The sequence below is a fragment of the Leiobunum rupestre genome, chromosome 11, assembly GCF_980474605.1.
Source record: "Leiobunum rupestre chromosome 11, qqLeiRupe1.1.hap1, whole genome shotgun sequence".
Lineage (NCBI taxonomy): Eukaryota > Metazoa > Arthropoda > Arachnida > Opiliones > Sclerosomatidae > Leiobunum > Leiobunum rupestre.
The window spans coordinates 44,140,829-44,162,219 of NC_143394.1; the positions used below are offsets into that span (position 1 = coordinate 44,140,829).

General features: G+C 37.2%; 1 protein-coding gene across 1 annotated transcript in view; it reads right to left on the minus strand.

Moving 5' to 3' along the window:
* Window positions 1-10,026, minus strand: part of LOC149922950 (uncharacterized) — a 45,613-nt gene extending 35,587 nt beyond the window's left edge. The window contains exon 1 of the mRNA XM_090162723.1: window positions 9,759-10,026. The gene's annotated coding sequence lies outside the window, so the exon portion shown is untranslated. The remainder of the gene's footprint in view (window positions 1-9,758) is intronic.
* Window positions 10,027-21,391: the final 11,365 nt, after the last annotated feature.

Sequence of the window (21,391 nt, forward strand, 5' to 3'; positions counted from 1 at the left end):
AAACAAATGCGCCACCCAGGTTTCGAACCCAGACCATTCGGCTTGGCAGTCGAGCGCTCTACCACAGAACCACCGATAGCTGCTTAGATCCACTGAAATTAAGACAGGCATCGTAAGCATAATAGGTAATAAAGTCTTTTTTTATTAATGAATTTATGAAGGCCTAATCTGGTATTTTTTAAAGGTTAAATCTTGTTTTAGCGCAGTCAGCCGAGATTAGAGGGTTAAAGGGTAGACCCTGTGGGTGGTCCACTTTCTTAACGACCTATATATAGTTCTGTTAATTCAAAGGAGATAATTTAACGTTAATTGCTTTAAAAGCTGGCGGTTAGTCAAGTGGCTCTCTGTGCTTTGTTGATGGTAAGGTTTTTGCTTCTTGTAAATACATTTGGTGTGGATATTTGGATATCTACGATTTCTAACGCAGTCAATGATTTCTTGGGTGTGCGAGTCATTATATGATATTGGAAATTGGACGGCATTGGTCTTTTTCATGTGGTATGCGTCACAACGTCAACAGGAAGTGAACGAGTCGTCCACTACCAGATATCTACGGTATCTTCATCAAGGGCGAGTGTTGAAATAAAATGAGCGTTAAAGATGCGGCAAGTATTTCGTAAGCGAGTAATTCCAAAAAGCCTCTGTAGATATTTCATTAAAATTTGCTTCGTATTATATTTAACTGATAAACTTGTTCTGTAAAAGGGTTTAATTCAATTGTGCATTGTTATAGTACGTCTAACTTACTGTTGTAACTACTTAACTTATGATATTCTGAATAAATTAAAATTGGTCGTTTCGTCTCAATTATTTTAATTATAATTAAAATTTTATACCGGGCGGGATAGAAATGGGTTAATATTTTTAACAAATAACTCTAAATTGCGGAGATATATCTTTAAGGGTTATCTCGAGAAATTAATACCACTAGGGACAATTCTTCCGAGGAAAGGTATATTTTGGCTTGCCAACTTGTTTCAAATTACCCTGTACAGTGGCGCCAAACATTTTCAAAGCCAAAAGCAATGAGCGGTCAGAGCCGCGAACGTTGGTGTTCCACACCAAATACCTGAGGTTATTTTCCCTTTAAAAGAAGACATTTTAAGTGCCCCTAATTAGCCCTGGGAAAAACGGACCGTTTTCGTTCGACTGCGGTTAAAAAATGGGACATAATTTCTACAATGAAGAAGCTTCATTTTCATCTGTTACAGCAAATTACACAATGGTTAATTCGTACGAGATTCGCATAGACGAATAAAGAAAGAAAAGAATATATTATCCCGGCGTTAATTGGCCATTTCCTTTTTTCACACGGATAGCGAGAGGCAGACAGGACGCTGAGTCACTCCTCATTTACGCAACAAGAGCTCCTTCCCATCCCATCCCGGCATCACTTGAAGGAAAAACGCGTCCCGAAGCGGACAATCGCGCCCGCAGCAAATACAACGGCGGTTAATGACAGAGCAGAGCCTCGCTTTCCACGTCGAGGAATGTCGACGAAATTAAATTCCTTGAGAATGAAGAAGATATTTAACGGCGTTTCTTTAACCCTTTATCGCCGCACGTTTTTATCAAGCAGGCACTTGATGAGGATAATTTATCCGGTAGTACGCGATCAGCGCCGTTACCAATTTAATCTTCACTGTTAAAATACGTCCTTTAAAAAAACCGTATCATTGTTTCGCTTGCTTAGGTCAAATCCATTCCATGTCGGGTTACGATGAAATGGAACGCGCCGTTACACCCTATTTTGACGGAAGATGGCGCCAAGTGTCATCTTTGTACTGGCGCGAAACGCTCTAGACCCCGAGCAAGTAGTGTATGGTAGTGTTCGGCAGTCGATTAATTTTTATCCATGAATAAAATAAGCTCGGCGATATTTAAATAATATTTATTTAAATAACCAATAGTTGAATAAAAATTGTAAAATGTTTAAATAATCGAAGGTGAATAAACCTATTATTTAAATAAAACAAACAATTATTAAAATAATTGAAAAACAAAAATACCACTATTGCGTAGTGAAAGGATAAAAGTATTTAATTGAAAATACGATTACACGACATGTTTCGAAAACCATTCGGTTTCATCGTCAGGTGTGCTAATGGAGAAATTTACAAATATTCATAAATCTATCGCTAGGGGGTACAAAAAATTAAAGATTAAAAATTATGAGGGAAACTATTTTAAGGGGGGAGGGGTTTTAGTTATACAATAAAGATTGGGAGGAGGTAGGGGTTTAATTCCATAATGCAGCTAAAAAACTACCTGGGCCGTCATCTCTGTTGAAAACCTCATTTTGTTTCTTTTCGTACAGAATTTCCAACGACTCTCGTAAGTTTAGTTTAAAATAATTGTTCAATTTACAGATAATATTGCTTTTTTCGAATTGTATAACGTGATTTGGGTTGTTTTGGACATGTTCCGCTAGGGCTGATAGATTTATGAATATTTGTAAATTTCTCCATTAGCAAATCTGACGATGAAACCGAATGGTTTTCGAAACATGTCGTGTAATCGTATTTTAAATTAAATACTTTTATCCTTTCCCTACGCAATAGTGGTATTTTTGTTTTTTCAATTATTTTAATGCGTAGGAGTAGTCGAAAATAATTGCAAATTATTTAAATAAATACCACTTTTATTCAAATTAATGCTTGGTTGCGTAAAAAACATAATTAAATAAGTTAAAGTGATATTCGTTTTACCAACGTTTTTTTAAATAAATCGGAAAATTTCTGGATAATGAATAAACAATTCCGAACACTAGTGTATGCACGATTTTTAAAAACCTTGGACCCCGAAGACGCCGACGACGATCATTTCTTAGCGCCGACGCCGCCGATGTTTTCTCGGCGCGCCGCCGACGGTTTATAATATTTTTAAACAGGGCTACCTGATTTACCGTTAATATCAGTCTCTTTGCAGCTGTAACAAAAATGTTAGCTCTTCCTTTATCACATTTCAACGAATGTCCTAGAAAAGGGATTGATTAAACGTCCTACAATGAAAACAAAATTTCATATAAACGCCGCCGATAAATTTTGATTCAACGCCGCCACCGGTCAAAATTTCGCGGGCGTCGGGGTCTAAAACGCTCATTATATAAAGTAATCACGGTATTTCTAACGTATATTATATTCAAATTATCAAAAACAAACGCTGTGACGGATTTATATCGAAATTAAAGCTTTTACCTCTGAAGGTTTGATTGAAAATCAAGAGGAAGTTTGATTACGAAGAGTTGGGGTTTGATTAAACATTTTCGGCTTTGGCACCGTGATCAAGGACGTATATAAGGGGGGGGGGTTTAGGGGGTTCAAAACTCCCCCTTAGGACTCGATTCCTTTCTTACGAAAGGAGCGCAACATTAAGAAATAAACAGTAAGACGTAAAAATGAATTGAAATATCCGCAACGCAGCACAGTAAAATATATTAATATATTAAATATATTAATAAATGTATTAAAAAACTTCGTTTGATACACGTGCGGAAATATCAGTGTCACTCGTCCCGAGTCTAGCCAGTACTTTAAATATGCGTTATTGCTAACGAAACATTTCGCGCTTGCTGCGCTCGCGATTTAATCTGGTTGTGTTATAACCCGTCCCCCCCCTTAGACTTTCTATATCTACGTGCTTGACCGTGATCTTTGTATATTCGTAGGATTTGAATGCGAATTATATAATAAAAATATAATAATTCATATATCTGCTCAAATTTCAATTATTTCATTATTTTAGTGTCAGATAAAATTTTACGTTTAAAAGTTAAAGCCTCGTTCAGTGTAACTTATTTCTTCAAATATCTCATGTTACAGATGGAATTTTAAATTTTAAGTACCTTACTTTTTCTAGTTTTTTTTTTAAATTTCTTTAAAATCTTTATTCAGAAATGACGTAAGGCATAAAATCAATTTACCCGACACTCCTCCTCCCACTCGTAACCAAGAGCAACAATTGAAAAGACCACAATTCCTAAATTATGTAACAAATACCACATACCCCTTACTAATATAATTAAATAACTTTTAAAATTGATATGGTCAATAATAAAACTAAGAACAAAAAGTAATTAAAAATATTTTAAAAATTGAAATTTTTATCTTAAAATAATTTAAATTTCTGTTAAAGTATTACCTGAAGTTATAAGATATCTATTACGTAAAAAAACATAGTTCGGAGAGAAATTCAACCTAAAATTATTACATCGAGAAAATTATTTATTGATTTAGTACATATTTCGGGGTAGGTACATTTGTTCAAATTTCAATCGTCCGAACGGTGGAACAAATGTTCGAATTTCATTCGTCCGAACGGTGGAACAAATGTTCGAATTTCATTCGTCCGAACCGCCGAAATAAAAAATGTTTCAATTGTTCGAATTGGACAACTTGTTTGTTTCATTCGTCCGAATCGGTAGCATCACTTGTCCGAATTCTGTCGCTAAATTAGTATTTCTTATTGCTGTTTTTTTGGTCAGGATATAGTAAGTGGGAATTGCGTTGAATGTTGTGGATATTTTAGATTACATGTAGGTTAGGTTAGGTTAGGTTCACGTTAATGTTACTATTTTCTTATATTAACAATATTTAAAAAAAAACAACCAATTCCTAATGTTCGAAAAAACGGACAAACGATTATTCGAACAAATGAAATTCGCCAGTAAAGTTAATATAAATTGAACGACTAAATCACCAACAAAAGTTGTGATAAATTTTTCGGGCAAATGAAATACGTTTTCGGACATACGATCCTGTTTTCCAGCATTCGGACATTTGTACCACCGTTCGGACGAATGAAATTCGAACAAATGTACCCAAATCCATATTTCTACGCAGTGTAATTTTAACATTCGACATGGTTATGAAAAGTTACACGGGTGGTAAATTTTGAGTGGTTTGGCGGGAAATTCGCTCGCAATGGAATCTGGGTCGAGCCTGCGAAGGTTCAGGTTTCATTTTGATGGTCTACACGTATACTTATCTCAACAGAGATATATTATAAGCTTCTGATATTACTTCTCTCGGTAGAGAGCCCTCACCCTCATCTGCAACATTTACAAACACTTAAGCCACCCTTGCAGGAGTGAAGCAGGAGTGAAGCAGGAGTGAAGCATGGACAGGCAAGTTGCGTACCTTTAGGGTAGGCTTTCCTCCTTCCGTAACGAACGACGCCGAAGGCCTTCCAGAATACCTAACCGCAAGGACTTCTGGGTAACGTTTCCCTTCACGCACTGCCAGCCGACAGTTCCCCTTCATTTCCGCTCCAGGCGCAAGCCTCCCTCCACCTATCCGTTGCAATAACACAAATTTTTCTCACAAAAGAAACGTGGGCCTTCGCGGGCTCGAGGCAGTTTCCAATGGGAGCGATTTTCGCGCGGAAGCGTACAACGAGGGGGACATTTTTTTACAGCTTGACGATATAATGTAAAATTTACACTGCATAGATATAATTTCTCGTTTATAAACTACTAGCTAATAACAATAATAATCAGCTAGGCTAATACCCAAGGCACCACCCTAGGCCTAAGACATCGAGTGACTTTTGAAGCCTTTAATTCAGGTGGCCGGGTTACAATGCGTAGGAGGGTGGTGGCAAGCCCTGCAAGCCACGCGAGCCAACAGCTCCCTACACTAACTATTACCGTTAACCTCGTCAAGTTTTTATTTATGGAAGGGGAAACCGAAGATCTCGGTTTAAAACCCCTTAAACCAGTGGGGAGATAACTTGCAAACTCAACGCATAAGGAGTTGTTCCGAGCTTTCACCCAGTGCCACAAGTTGGGATCGAACCCGGCTCCTCTTTCTGCGAGGCGAAAGTGCTAACCACTCCGCCACCCCACCTTAATACCTTTAATACCCGGGTCTTAGTTTTAATGAATTATATCTGATTTGTACGTAAGAAAGGTAAACGCTGTAGCAAAAAAAAGTCCTGAACTACTTAAAAATCCCAACTAAACCTCCCGTTCTACAAAGTCCCTTTCTTTCACAGTAATTCCCCTTCTTCGAATTTCACACTAACCCGTTTAAAAGGTTTAAAGGTCGGGACGGGCGCAAGGAACTCAAGGGAGGAAAACAAACCGGGTAACGTTTTAAAACAAATAACGGCGCGACCACGCGACTTTAAAAAAAAATAGATCCGAAATATAGATAAGGGAAGTAAAGCGGTGCAAGTCGGAACCACCCGGTATATAGATAAGGGAAGCAAAGGGGTGGAACTCGAGGAAAAAACTGAAAGCCGAGACCAGCCGAAAATATAGATAAGGGAAGCAAAGAGGCGAAAGTCCAAAGTCGAGTAAAATAAAAATAAAATTGAATTAGATTAATGACCATGTCAGGTATTTGGAATTAGGCGCGTTTAGTTTGAAATTAGGCCCTGAACATTGAGTTAAAATTTCAAAGCTAAATTAACCGTTCTCGAGTTATTAGGAACATTACATACAAATAAATAAAAGGACAAACTTTAAGACTTATAGTTATAGATAGCTCAGTTTTCACTGGACCTTAACACGGCAAAGTTGAGTTGCTGCCGCTGGCCGCTGAGGTATTGATATTTTCCACAAATCTTCCGCACCACAACGTAAAAAATTTGAGAGATTACCAATATAATTATCATTTTTCGCAGAGACCAACCAGTATCAAAAAATATACTAAATAAGAAAACTTTGCGTCAAATTATTTCTTGAAATTATAAGGTTTGACTTAGGACTTAAAACTAAGCCTTGGCAATCGAATGGTTTCCTTCTTTTGCGGGGCTGCCACGTTCATCAGCATATTTAACCTGTAGCGCTAAAATTAGCTGCCAAATGGTTTTATAACTAAAATCTGTTTCTATATCTCTATAATATAAAAACATTTATGGTAGGCATAAGCTCATTGGGATAACTTTTCGCGTAATGGATTCCAGATGCTCGAATCAAAGGCGCTGGTCGCCGAGTGAGAGTTTATGGGCTGGTGTGCAGCTGCAAGTCTTTGTCCAAGATAGCGAAGCTTCTCTCTATTCTTTTATTGAAATGTTCTTTTTTAATTGTAACCGCGTTTAGTCACCCCCTTTTTATGACTGAGAGTGCCATGCGAGAACCATTACCAGTGTTATTTTTTTAATTTTAAGCGTTGTTTTACTGTTGCGTCCCATCTTGTGTTACCCATCTGTGATGTTTGTAAACCGCGTTGACGTTAGATCTTCGGACATCCAAGCAGTGGCGTAGCCAGAAATTCGTCAAGGGGGGGGGGGGGGTTGAAGTATGTGAATATTAAGAGGGGTCTAGAAGGGGTGGAAATTTAGTACAGTTAAAAGTACGCCACTGCATCCAAGAGTGCACCATGAATCCAATAGAGACCAAATATTGCCACTAAAATTATACTTTGCGTAAAGGACTCATTTAAAAAAGATGCGTGGGCGAGTTGTGTGTAGTTAGCTTGAGAATGGTAACATGATGAGGGTCCCTAGAAAAAGGGCCGAAATTCCCTCCAAAACAGGAGAAGGTCGTGGTGCAACGAGAGAGTTGAGACGAATGAATAATGTAAATAATCCCTGGTGTCCCATTTGCTGCGTGTTATACATATTGCGCGATTAATAGTGTATTTAAGTCGCGAAGGGAAGTACGTCCAATTATGTTTGTTTTCGTAACATTTCATTTTAATTCTACTTTTTATTTTTATTATTAAATATTTTGGTACTCTCGAATCCTCGTTTTCAGTTTAGTATAAGCCAATAAATATTCACACCCCTAGACAACAACTGACCAATGTTTAAGTATACTTCGCTAACTGCAAAAGCAGTGGTGGTTACGTGAATGAAAACCCGGGATAAAGTCTCAGCCGCGAGTAACCCTTTTTGTAGATGATATTTAGTCTCTGCTCGAAAGAGGTTCCCCGTATGTTGGTTTGGTTGGGACATTTTTTCAGTCGGTCTCTATCGCTTGGTGATGAATATTCATCTTCCAGAGATATATTATACGCTTCTGGTAATACGAAGTCTCAGGGGATACGGACGCGGTACCCCATCTAATCCGTGATTTTGCTTTAGAAAGGTTCAGAGGTGGCTGACCCGTGGGAAACGAATGCCAAGAGGGGTCTGTAAAAATAACGAGCTAGCGCGGTGTTAGGGTGGCTGGGTGGCTGGGGAGACGACTCTTCTTAAGGCCAATCCATCAAATTGAACATACTAGAACATAAATGGTCAATTTGCATGCGATACCCAGCTCCTTCATTACCGTGCCCCGCTCGGAGCGCCAGTGTACAAGTGCGGCTCGTAATAGCGTAGCTCCCCCGTTTCCAGCGAGATATGAAAAGCATTAGAGGCGACAAAACGTTTTATATGATAGCTTATTTCTATCTACGGCTAAATTGAAGGTCAGACGAGAGTTCCCTCCGAAGGCCAATAGAGTTCGGACTGCCTTTGGCTGACCCGCCAGCTGACCCTTCGCGTTTCAATTTTATTGATCTATAGGGAGGAAAATAAGCGATAGCAAAGTTCCAAACCAAATCGTTTTCGAAAAATGATCGTTAATATATATGGATAAAAAATGCGCTATAAGTCTGGTTCGCTCTGCCGCGGGGATTTAGCGTTTTACCACTGGCCGCCTTGGCAACTATCTCAGTCTGACAAAGAAGCGAGAATCGAGGGGGACTCGTGGCAGTGGGAACGGCGCTTTCGGTGAATTGTTGATTATGGAAAATGACAAACGGGGAGGTCAAATATCGTTACGGGTGGTCGCTATCTTCACAAAATATAATGCGAGAAAGCATCACGCTCCGAATTTGCATTATCCGGGGTTGCTTAAAATAATATTATATACTTTTGAATAACATTCGCAATCTCAAAGAAAATCGGAGTCTTGATTTAACGGAAGATGGATTGTTTTACATATTTTGATTCAAAACCCATCATCCACTAAACATAATCTAATCAACAAGTACCAAATCCACGATCAATTTGGTTCTTGATTATGTATTAAAATGATGCAAATACAACCCGAATTCACGTAACGGAGAATGAGATATAGTTGGCGAAATTGAAAGTTGTGGACTTTTTTAAGAACAAATTGTTTTCTCTAATATAATAGTTTCGGCTAACATTTCGCGAATCGGGCAGTTTTGGAAACCAAGTCAGTTTTTCACCTCCCAACAGTCTGATTCGCTACCGTCCTCACTATTAAGATTATTATTTAATACTGTGTACTGATAAACATTTTAAGAAAATATGGCCTCTTAAAGAAATCTGTGGCTCCCTTTAGAAAAAGTTGGGCAGCGATTTTATAACTATGTTTTATCCTTTCTTAAGAACATTTGGCATACAAGCGTATGCAAATAAAGTCATTTGTTAGGGATGAAAAGAAAATGCAACTCTAAGGGACGCGAAACTAATGGCCGCGAAGTTGAGTGAACGGATAGAGTTCCAAAGCCATCCCAGTTAATATAGAACCACCAGAAGAAACAGCGTCTTGGTAGGGGTAAAAACAATTCATCTTGCCTTGCAAGAAAGAAGAGATTTATATCCCTCTTTTATCAGAGCGAAGAAACTGAGAAACTGGCTGACGCGACCGAAAACAGACAACGCAAAAAAAACGACCAAACATAAAAAGGCAAAATGCAACGTGCTTTCGCTAGGATGAAAAGAGACGCTCGTTCGCAACTTCGTAACTTATCCACGATAGGATTTCTCCCTTTAACAGTAAGGTTAGTTACGAAGTAACGACGAACTGCTGGGTTTCAACTGCTAAAAACAAACGTTTAATAGATTTAAAGTCTCACTTTACGCTTGTTCCAAGGTCCTGTAGCGAGCCCAACGCCTACCGACATTCTCTTTGACTTTTCTTTCCCCAAAAACTGAGAAAACGTCGAAGTAACGAGACCGTAAACAACCCCTGGAACGGGGATGAAAGTAATACAACGGGTAAAGTTGGAAACGCGACGGAAAGAAAGAACCAGCGATAAACAGAACTAATCGTCTGGTCTCTCGCGACAAAAAACGGCTTAAAGACTAGTTTCGGAGACGAGCCAGACAGCGCCTTTCGAATCTTCGAACTGAAAGACGAAGAGAGCAGATTGGGACGAGGCTCGGTTCCTCGGACCGCCGCTAGGTGGCGTCGCTATCGTCGCGCCCGAAAAGAGGCGTGTCCCCGGATTTCTCCCTTCGATTGGACGCGTATATCGTTCGCTATTCCAACATGTGTCTTATAGCACAAATATAACGACGACGACCCTCCCCCCCCCCCGGCCGTGTTCGCTGAAAATCCTTCCAGCGCCCGCTTTCGTCAATATGATTCTCCTCGCTCGTCGCTACAAGCTCAAATGTTGTACGACCAGATTTAATTATTATTTCCTCAATTATAACCGTAGCTTGAAATCCCACTGGCTTTAAAATGCTTTAATTTAATTATTTTACGTCGAACATTTCTTTTCGTTATTTTTAACGGCGCAGTACGGTTAAACGTAGATCTACATAGATACTAGAGATGGCGTTAGTAGGTCAAACCCTGTAAATTTACTTCTCCCTGGACACTGGTGCGCTCCCGGATCCAGAAATGGATTCGTCCATGTTTTAAAAGGGATTTGTACATTACATTGAGCTAATAAATATTCATTCATTCATGCCCACCTGCCCACTCTGCCCACAAGAGGAAGTTATACCAGACACCGTAACTCTGAGCCGGTCGCGAGGACCACACTACCCTCTATCTAGCAACCACCAAGGACATTCTTAAGGCCTGGTAGTGTGACAGGTGCTCGAGGAGGAATACCTGAACGAACTGCACCACATCAAAATTTATCGTAAACAATATTCCGACTGAAAAGTTAAAAAAAAATAATAATAATTAATAAGAATAATAATTTCAATTTTAATTTTCATTTTAATTGTAGTGTTGATTAAAATTCTTAATTTTACGTTTATGTGTTTTCTAATTTTGTATTGGTATATATTTTTTAATCTTAAAAATGTGAAACAAAACACACATTGTAATAGATTGATGTAAAAAGGGACCAATTCATGCATTCATTCATTCACTGCAACATAGGGTAGGCCTGACAGCGGTAGGAGGAAATTTCATCAAACGTTTGCGTGAAAGGTTAACTACCGTCGTCCTCCTTCGGAGAACGTAAGGCAAAAAGTAAACTCAATTACTTAGGCAGACTCCTTTGTATGGATCAGGACAGATTGGCAACACGGGTATTTGACAACAGATACCTGACTGGAACGCCAACTAAATGGTTTCGAAGGATGACCTACCTAGACCAACTTTACGGCCAGGACACTAACAGAGCCGGGGCTAAAGCGAGTGGCGTAAGAAAGTTGAGAAAGGGGTTCCAGATTAAGCGCAAATGGACTGGACCTCTGAACTGGCAAATCAGAACAGTCTGGACACGTATTGCCGTAAGGAAGCCCCACATACAGAGAGTTTTTACTCAAATGGTATCGGCGATCGGTTTTTCTTTCAAGGTCGTTGCGGAGCTCTGACAACTGCAGGTAAAAGGTTCGGGGACTATCCGCAGTAGCGGCGCCAGGATTTTTGGGGAGGTAGGTCAACCATTTGGAGTCCCCCCCCCAAACTATGGGGCCCCCTCCACCACATTTTTTTCAAATCCGACCACGTTAATTATCAATTTTTTTTAAGCAAGTGGTGCAATTTTTAGGTAAAATGGGTACGCGACGAAAAAATTAAAACTAATTATGATAACTTTTTGTGTACCGATAACACTTAACAAATGAGTGGTTATTTACTTATTTCTACGACTGAATTCCAGTCTATCAATTTACATTAATTCCTTCGGTACTTCGCATGTACATCCCTTACATCAGAACTTACAAATTTACGAAAATTAATGTACGTATAGGTACCATAAGAGATTTTTCCAGGAACCTTGCGTAGGTACACTAACGAGGTGTTAATCACTGATTTTGATGAAACTCGGGGGTATGTAGACCTTGGGGTAACATGAATTTTCACCAAGGGAAAGTTAAGCTGGGCTTCCGTTTTGCTATGGCAACCGAAAACGTTTTTGACAACTTAAAATGAAAAAATCTGCATTGAAAAAAGCATGGGATTTTCTCGGTGAAAATTTCTCGAAAATTCAAAAAAAAAAAATTTCAAATCTCAACTAAAATGCTAAATTTGAACTATTTTGGATGAAATTCATCAAGTTTGGGTAAAATTGAGAAAATTTCAATAAATTTGCGGTCGAAACCCTGGGTTCATTTGGCAAGGAGGGTCTCGGTTTGGTTCATGCCATCGGTCGGAAGATTCGTCATTTGACGGGTGTGTTTCTCATTCAACGCATAGCAGTCGCTATCGAACGTGGGAACGCCGCCTCAATTCTGGATACTTTTCCGTCGGGTTCTTCTTTGGAAGACGTTCTGTTTTCCTTACCATAATGTGTATACGGGTGTTTTTTGCTATTTTGTAAAAATTTGTTAAAAAAATACATATGATTTTTCTTAAAAAAAAAAAAAAATTTTTTTTTGAAAAATAAAGGAATATTTGCCAAATTTGACCTAAATATGGTTTTGTCAAATAATTTTTTTTTAAAATCGTCAAAAATTGGATAAATTGACCAAAATTGGGTAAAAAAGACCAAAATTGGGTAGAATGATAAAATTTGGGTAAAATAATCAAAATTCGTCCAAATGACAAAAATTGGGTGCAATTGTGTTAAAACAACTAATATCGGCTATAATTGGGTAAAATGATAAAATTTTGGATGAAAAGACTAAATTTGGGTAAAACAGCCAAAATCGCCGCTAAAAATGATTAAAATTGAATAAAATGAAAAAAATTTGGTTAAATAACCGGAATTGGGGTTAAATAAATGAAATTGACTAAAATCGTGTTGAATTAATTGTATTGACTAAAATGAACGAAATTGGATAAAAAGAGCAATATTTACTTAAATTAAATAAGTTTTGACTACAATCGTCTTAAATCAATGGAAATTGACTAAAATAAATCTGTCAAACTACCAAAAGTGATGAAGAACCGAGGGGCAGGTCTCTTCCTTGATTAACGACGCACCCCTCAAAAGACTAAATCCGATTTAATCGTGATTATTTTGATTAAATTCAATTTAATCACGATTAAGTTGATTAAATCACGTTTAATCATGATTAGAATGTTTAAATCTGATTTAATCATGATTAAATGATTAAATCTGATTAAAATGTTTAAATCTGATTTAATCATGATTAAATGATTAAATCTGATTAAAATTATTAAATCTGTTTAAAATGATTAAATCTGTTTAAAATGATTAAATCTGTTTAAAATGATTAAATCCTGATTAAAAAAATTATATCATGATTAGTATGATTAAATCGTACTTTAGTTTTGATTTTAATGATAAATTCTCGATCGCTAAATTGGCATTGCCATATTATCTAGCAAGGATATTACGAGAGCTATTTTGGTTGGATAGTGGGAACCAGATGCAGTGGTAAAAATTCAGAATAGTCATAGTCCATGACGTCACAAACTAGGCGAGATAAAATTATAATTGGTATAATAGTATTTTGGATGCCAGGGAATTTGGTAAAATAGTATTTTGGATGCCAGGAAATTTTGTAAAATAGTATTTTGGATGCCAGGAAATTTTGTAAAATAGTAACCTATGTCCAGCGGGTATAATTCAAAACATTTGGTAAACACTTAGAGTTCTTCTCATGATGAACTTTGACGTCTAGTCAAGAAGGGGTCATTAATACCCCACTTGTAGCCCAAGATGTTGATTCGGTCATCTATATCTTTAAAGATGACCCTTTAAGTTCAGTCTACGAAGGTAAAACGGATGGAAACTTCGAGAACCAAAAGAGAGACAGTTGGCTCCTAACATATGTATTTAAGCCAATGGAAAACCTCTAAATTGAGAAGGAATTTTGTGTGTCGGAATTTTAGTCAGCCCAATGTAGCTTTATTGAAATTTATAAACTCGCTCGGTTTGTGCGGATGAAGTTAAATAATGAGTAGTTTAGAAAAATAAAAGGTTGGGGAAAATGACCAATACGGTTCAGAGGTGTCGAAGTGGGATGGATATTCCACCAGCGTTATTAAAACCATAAGCCTATCATAAGGTCCCCATAAGCAAAGGTCTACCATAGGTACCATATTAACAGCGTTGTCCTGGAGATAAGAAAATTAACGTACGACGATAGGACAGTAGTGACATCTTCTGTTTAAAAATTCATACATCAAAAATATTATCTTAGCCGCACTCGGGTTGATAAATGCCACACAAAACGCGTCTAAATCTCAAATTTCCAAAATAAATACCTTCAGAAACAAGTTATCTTATTTCTAAAAGCCAGTTTTAGGGTCTGATGAATCATGTTGCAACGATATGTGTTATTTTTAAGTTTGAAAGAGATAAAATTGTGATTAAGCCTTGGCTACGGTGCTAAGGGCTGGCGGCGGGGATTTCTCCCGCGTGATTCTAAGTTTAAAAACGTTCGCGCACGCCTTCTGCGCAATCATCATGCAACGCGCGAAATTCATTTGGGGAAATTCCTTGTTGAGAACATAAGCACTAGGAGGTGCAGATTTTGAATACCTACCTCTTAATAACGGGTATGTGATCGTCAAAAATTTGGCCTAGACCTTATAATAGGCTTATGGTCAAACCGCTCGGTTAAAACCCATACCAAGCCTAGAAAAGTTAGGCCTAGGCTCAAAAGAATCTGCAAAGACCCCAATCTTGTAGATGCCCCAGAGAAGCTCAACCTGAATTTTAACTATTTTTTCCAGTAAACCTGCTTTTTTTATTTGCCCTTGGATTATTAATTTATTTATATATTTATTAATTTATTAATCCAAAGCACATTTATTTTAGAACCTGAGTTTCTGAAAACTTCATTAATTTGCATTTTAATTGCATTAACAGCACTTGACAGTATATTGTAGTTCTTTTTCATATTTCTGTAATCGGTGTACAGATATTCAGAGAGTGGTTAGCCCTCGATTTGTTTCAACACTATACTTAGTAGATTAATACTTTTAATCAATGTTTTAATTACTTAATAAATAATTATATATTAACTTAAACGAACTCCTAGTAATATGACCTCATGATTGAACCAGGGTTGGCACAATTTTGGCAAGGGTGGAAAAAACCGCGGTTTTTACTAGGAAAAAACTAGATTTTTCCGCGGTTTTTTCCACCTATTGTTTTTCTGTTGTATGGAAAATCGTACTTCCATGGTTTTTTCCACCTCTAGTGGCAAAATTCAATAAAAAATAAATAATAAAAGCAGTATATTCTTCTATTCTATTCTATTCACTCTTCTTCTGGCCTTTTTTCATCTCTCCTATTTGCAATGACCAAATTAGTCACTTAATAGATATATCAATAGGCCATCGAAGGCAGTTAGTAGGCTTACGGAAAACGTGGTTGAAGATTGAATTATTCTAGGTTAATAAAGGTTATTTAACTTTTCGAAGATACTCAATACTTCTACTGTTGGAAATAGATACGGCCTTAAATTAGGTACACGTGAGATAGGTTGAGAGAAAGATACGTGTTTTTATATCACGTGAAGCAAAGGTCAGATTGATTCGATCAATTGGACAATGGCTTTTCTACTTGGCTCCACGAACATTTTGGAGTTTACGATTTAACAATATTAATATATTACAAGTTCTTAGAACAATCTAACGAGCTTAAAAACTAGTTTCTAAGTTCGAACAATCAATAGAAACAACAGTATTGAGGGATCAGTGAAAGTGAGAAGGCCGTACGTCAATGGCGTGTTGTGCCGGGGTCAATTTGCACGAGATGGAAGGTCAATAGCCGGGTCGTCTTTGGACGTGTCACTTTTTGAGCGATGACTCCTAGCTGGCGAATGCGCCAAATTCTCGCTCGAGCATCAACCAATTCTTTCTCGAACATTTCACATCCCGCCTTTCAGACGTTTTCGCGCAAAGCCATAAATTGAGCGCTTCTATTCGTTCACCACCAGGGGACACGCGGCTGACAGCGTCGACAAAGGGCATATAATTGGGCGCGGCGAACCCTTACCTTATATTCCCTTTAAAAGAGGCTCTCGGGTGTCACCGCGACGAAATAGAACCTTGATTAAGCGCCACAAAGAATTCGAGTCTTTTCTCTAGTAACTAAAGGTGAAAGTTCATATCCTACCTGTAATTAGAAGTTCGGTACTTTTGACATTATTACTATTAATTATAAGGGCCGTATGTATGTCCTAGGGGCGCGGTTACTAATTAGATTACACTATTAACAAGAATTTTCCACGAATCTTCTAGTCGTTTAGGACACGAGATCCACCTTAGACCAACAAACTTCGAAGGCATACACGCGCCAGTCACGTTCTGGTATTTAAAACAAATGACCTTCGTGAATTTCATACTCTAAAGGAGACAAACGAGGTAGAGTTATATCTTTGTGACAGACTTATAGCGTGCTATCTTTTTCTTAGATATAGTTTCCATCTCTCTAAGGCTAAGGCTTATTCGCAGGAGCCAATATTTTTGCTAAACATTTTTGCTCAACACACTGATGAGCCCCAAAAGGGCGAAACCGGTCTACTGTTGGAATCTCTGGCCTAAATTTTGACTTTTTGATACGAATGGAGAAAACATCGTGTTGGCCACACAAACGCTTTGGTTGGCCTATTTTTAAAAAACGCCTATTTTTTCTGACCAAGGCTTAACTCTAAATATTTAAATCTAATAATTTTGTAGACCACCTTTTGATTACGCAGAACTAAATTATAATATTAATATTAAATTTAGGTATATATATTGATATGTTTTGAAGTAGACTAAATAATTTTCATCGCGTGAACTCTAGGAACTATATATGCTGAGCAACAAAGTTTGGCAAAAATGTTGGCTCGCTGATTTTTCGAAATACATTTTGGAAGACAAAATAATACGAGGCGAAATACATCAAAGACTGACTTTCTACAGCAAGTAAATCGTCAAAATATGGTTTCAAAAAAGGAAATATAAATACTACATTTTTAATCGTTAGGCAATTTATTCGCTGTAATGTACGCCATAAATTTTCAAACGTGATATGGTGTAGCCACCGCGAAATTTCTGGAAATACGAACCCATTGGAAAAACTGCCTTTAACCTGCAAAGTTACAAGCTTAGATGGATACGCGTTTCGTAAGCTATAGACGATAAACTTCCATTACTAAATACCAGATTTAATAGTCTGGTAGTCGTATTGTTTATAAACGTGGCTTCCAAAGTTGAAACTTAATATTCTTCCGATACCTTTAAACATGGGCCAATAAAAGACATATTTTACTGCACCATGTTTAAATGTTTTAATCTAGTTAAGAGGTGGAGGCGAAATTGTGGCGAGCTTAGAGTTAAGAGGGGGAGGTAGGTGGAACGTACCCTGATACGTATGTAGATTTTGTCAACTGCTCACTCCGCCCTAAATCAAAATCTTAGCTACGCTACAGTCAATATCCCAGCCTAAAATCGCTGGTAGACCAGTACAAAACCAGTCTGGAATCGGTGTTACACCAGTACAAAACCAGTCTGGAATCGGTGTTAGACCAGTACAAAACCAGTCTGGAATCGGTGTTAGACCAGTACAAAACCAGTGTAAGACCAGTACAAAACCAGTGTAAGACCAGTACAAAACCAGTGTAAGACCAGTACAAAACCAGTGTAAGACCAGTACAAAACCAGTGTAAGACCAGTACAAAACCAGTGTAAGACCAGTACAAAACCAGTGTAAGACCAGTACAAAACCAGTGTAAGACCAGTACAAAATCAGTGTAAGACCAGTACAAAATCAGTGTAAGACCAGTACAAAACCAGTGTAAGACCAGTACAAAACCAGTGTAAGACCAGTACAAAACCAGTGTAAGATCAGTACAAAACCAATGTAAGACCAGTCCAGAACCAGTGTTAGACCAATCCATAACCGGTGTAAGACCAGTCCAGAACCAGTGTTTGACCAGTACAGAACCGGTGTTAGACTAATCCAGAACCAGTGTTAAACCAGTACAGAACCAGTGTAAAGCCATCTAGAACCAGTTAAGTAAAAAAACTGGCCTTGCCGCTATTAAAGATCCCTTAAAAATTTCTCTGGCACCACAGCAACAACAACAATATCTAAAATAGCACTTTTATCTACGTAGAAAAAGTGTAGAGCGTAAGGTCTAAAAAAGCGTAAGATTTGGATTAATAAGGAAAACTACCCTTGGGACTTTGTACGGAGTCCTTTGAAAAGAAAAGCGATAAATAAGGGCGCCTTTCTTCGCAGATATATAGACTTTTTTTTTTTCTTGCGGGAGGGTACGTTTTAGTCTAATATATCACTGGCAGCTTTATTACTATTAAGAACGACGCGGGAGGTAAATCTCGGCTTTAGGGCTGCATTAGGTTATTCCATTCCCCAAAATTACGTGGCGCCCATTGTTAAGACCAAGCTCTTGTTACGACCCACAAGCAACGCCCATATTAATAAAATAAATCGGTTTTATTCCCTTTAACATGCAACGAAAATGTTATTTCACGCACAAAACTTATTTCCGTAAAAAATACTATTTATAGCGGTATTGATAAATAACTAGAGTTGTTAATTTTGGGGAAAATTAAATGCGGGAAAATTTCTAAAGGTTTAGTTTTATTTTTTGATTCGAAATAATTAGGCGAAAATGCCGCGAAATTTAAATTTGCGAATAATATTAGGCTAATCATTGAATTAAATCCCCTTTATTTTTTTCCAAAAATTACGGAATATTTTTCAGAAAAAAAGCGAGGGACAGGTCACTTCCTTGATTAACGACGCACCCCGATTAAATCTAATTTAACCGTGATTACTTTGATTAAATTCGATTTAATCATGATTATGTTGATTACATAACTTTAAATCATGTTTAGAATGTTTAAATCTGAATTATAATAATGTTTAAATGATTAAATCTGATTAAAATGATTAAATCCTGATTAAAAAGATTAAATCCTGATTAAAAAGATTAGATCATGATTAGAATAATTAAATCACGTTTAAATTGTGATTAGATTGATTAAATCGTGATTAGATTTTATAATCTCGGTTAAATTTTTTAATTTTGATTACCCTGATATAATCATTTTACTTTGATTAAGACGCACCCAAAATGGAAGTAACCTGCCCCTCGGAAAAAAGGCTTCGGTAATTTGTGGAAAATTTTCCGAGCGGGAAATTTCCCATGGAAAATTATCCGACTTACAACTCTACAAATAACCTTAATTGGAATAGTTAAATAAATATGTAATTTCTAGTTAATATTCTTTTATAGTGGTATAATATTAAGTACTTTTGTTCACGAGCGATTTAAGAAACCAAGTAAAAAGTGAGTAAAAACTATTATAATTTTTATTTATCACCTCAGACAACGGAGCCAGTGACAGATAAATTCAATGCAATTACAAGCGCGACTCCCTCAAGTCTCCTAAAATTGCACGAGGCCGTTGCGACGACAGAATATCCAACCCTTTTTTCGTCTCTTAAAACGCGCTTTTACGACCACGTAAGACCCATAAACCTTTCTTTTGGTAAAGACTAAAGTATGACTTTTAAATTATTATTTTTGGCTGGCTGCAATGAATGTATACGCTATGAAGGTAAACAGAAGAGTCGCCTCATTCCCGGAAAATGGGCAGAGATAGTCGCCACCAAGGATAATATATGATGTTATTACTTGCTGGGGGAAGTAATGGAAGTGGAACTACTAGGAAGAAGTCTGTTCTAGACAAAGATTTTCTTTAACCGTTATTACTATTCAAAATATACAGGGTGTTAACTAAAAAACGATACAGAGCCAATTACTCAAAATGTGTTTTATGTAATAATTTGAAATTTGCAGGTTACATAGAGGGTACAAGGGGACAAATTACAATGAAAATTTCAATGACCTTGAACTAGGTCTTCAAGGTCATTCAAATTTTATCTCGAGAACCGTTAGGATTAGAAGAATGATTCCAATTAGAAATGTGTTCTACGTTTAATCTTAAGTCTAAACCGCTTTGACCCGATCTAATGGGAAGGCGAGAAATGTTAGACCAAAAACCATAAGGTCGTGTGGTATTCTAATCAAGACACGACATGTAAGGGCTTATAAATAGAAAACTACCAGATCTAATGGATCAAAATTGTCGTGACACTCTAAACTGAGTGGGGGAGTTCGAAATTTGTAACTTATGATGACCTTCAAACATTAGTTCAATTTCATTCAAAATTTATCTCGAGAACCATTAGGATTATGAGAACGGTTCCAATTAAAAAATACCCACCAAGGTTTTTTAAGTCAAATTACCTATTACCCGAGGTAAATAAACCAATAAAACTCCAAAATAAACGTTAATTAATTGATTTAAGGCGTATTTTTATTAACTTTTTAGTTTAAATGTTTTAAACACAAAAGAAACTAAATAAGTAATTGAAATAAATCCAGTAGATCTGGTAGTTTTCGATTTATAAGCCCTTAAATGTCGTGTCTTGATTAGAATACCACACACGACCTTATGGTTTTGGTATAACATTTCTCGGCTTCCCATTGACTGACCTTGAAGACCTGATTCAAGGCCATTGAAATTTTCATTGACAAATGTCCCCCTGCACCCTCTATGTAACCTGCAAATTTCAAATTCTTACATAAAACACATTTTGAGTAATTGGCTCTGCATCGTTTTTTAGTTAAAACCCTGTATACCGGGTGTATAGTACAGGAATTTAATATTTTTAGATCGAATAGCACGAGAACCGTTGGGCTTATAGATTCGGCTCTTATTAGAAAGGATCACATTTTCGATCCAAATTTATTTCAAAGGACCTAATTATTTCATCAATAGCGAGCTGAGAAATTACTGTAAATAATTGCGAAGATTATTCAATAGTTGAGTTTATAAAATAAAAAGTGGTTGCTTTATTAGTATAAGATTTGCACGGGCGCTAGAAAATACGAAATTCATCGCGAATTTAGCGCGCGCTCGTAGACTTGTCAAAGACTCTGACGTAAGAGCCACATTTAAACAAGAAGTCCACGTTACTTTATAATAATAACTATTTAATTGGGACTAATTATCGAAATAAAAATTTATTTAACTTAAGCTCTGAGTAGGTCGGTTGAAATCAATTTGGATCTAAAAAGTGATGGCGCACACTTTTCGAATTGAAACCGACCTTCCAAACATAACGCTTCTGAAAATACATTTTAAATGACCTTGAAGACATGGTTTAGGGTCATTGAGTTTTGTATCATCTAATAACCTTCTACGCGATCCGAAATTATCAAATTCCCAACGAAAACGGCCTGGATAATGTTTTAGTGGACACCCTGTACAGGCTGAAACAAGGCGACGCGTTTCGTGTCGTGATTCGAATTTGAATGTATAGCTCGACGGAAGAACTAGCTCGAAGGTCACCGCGCG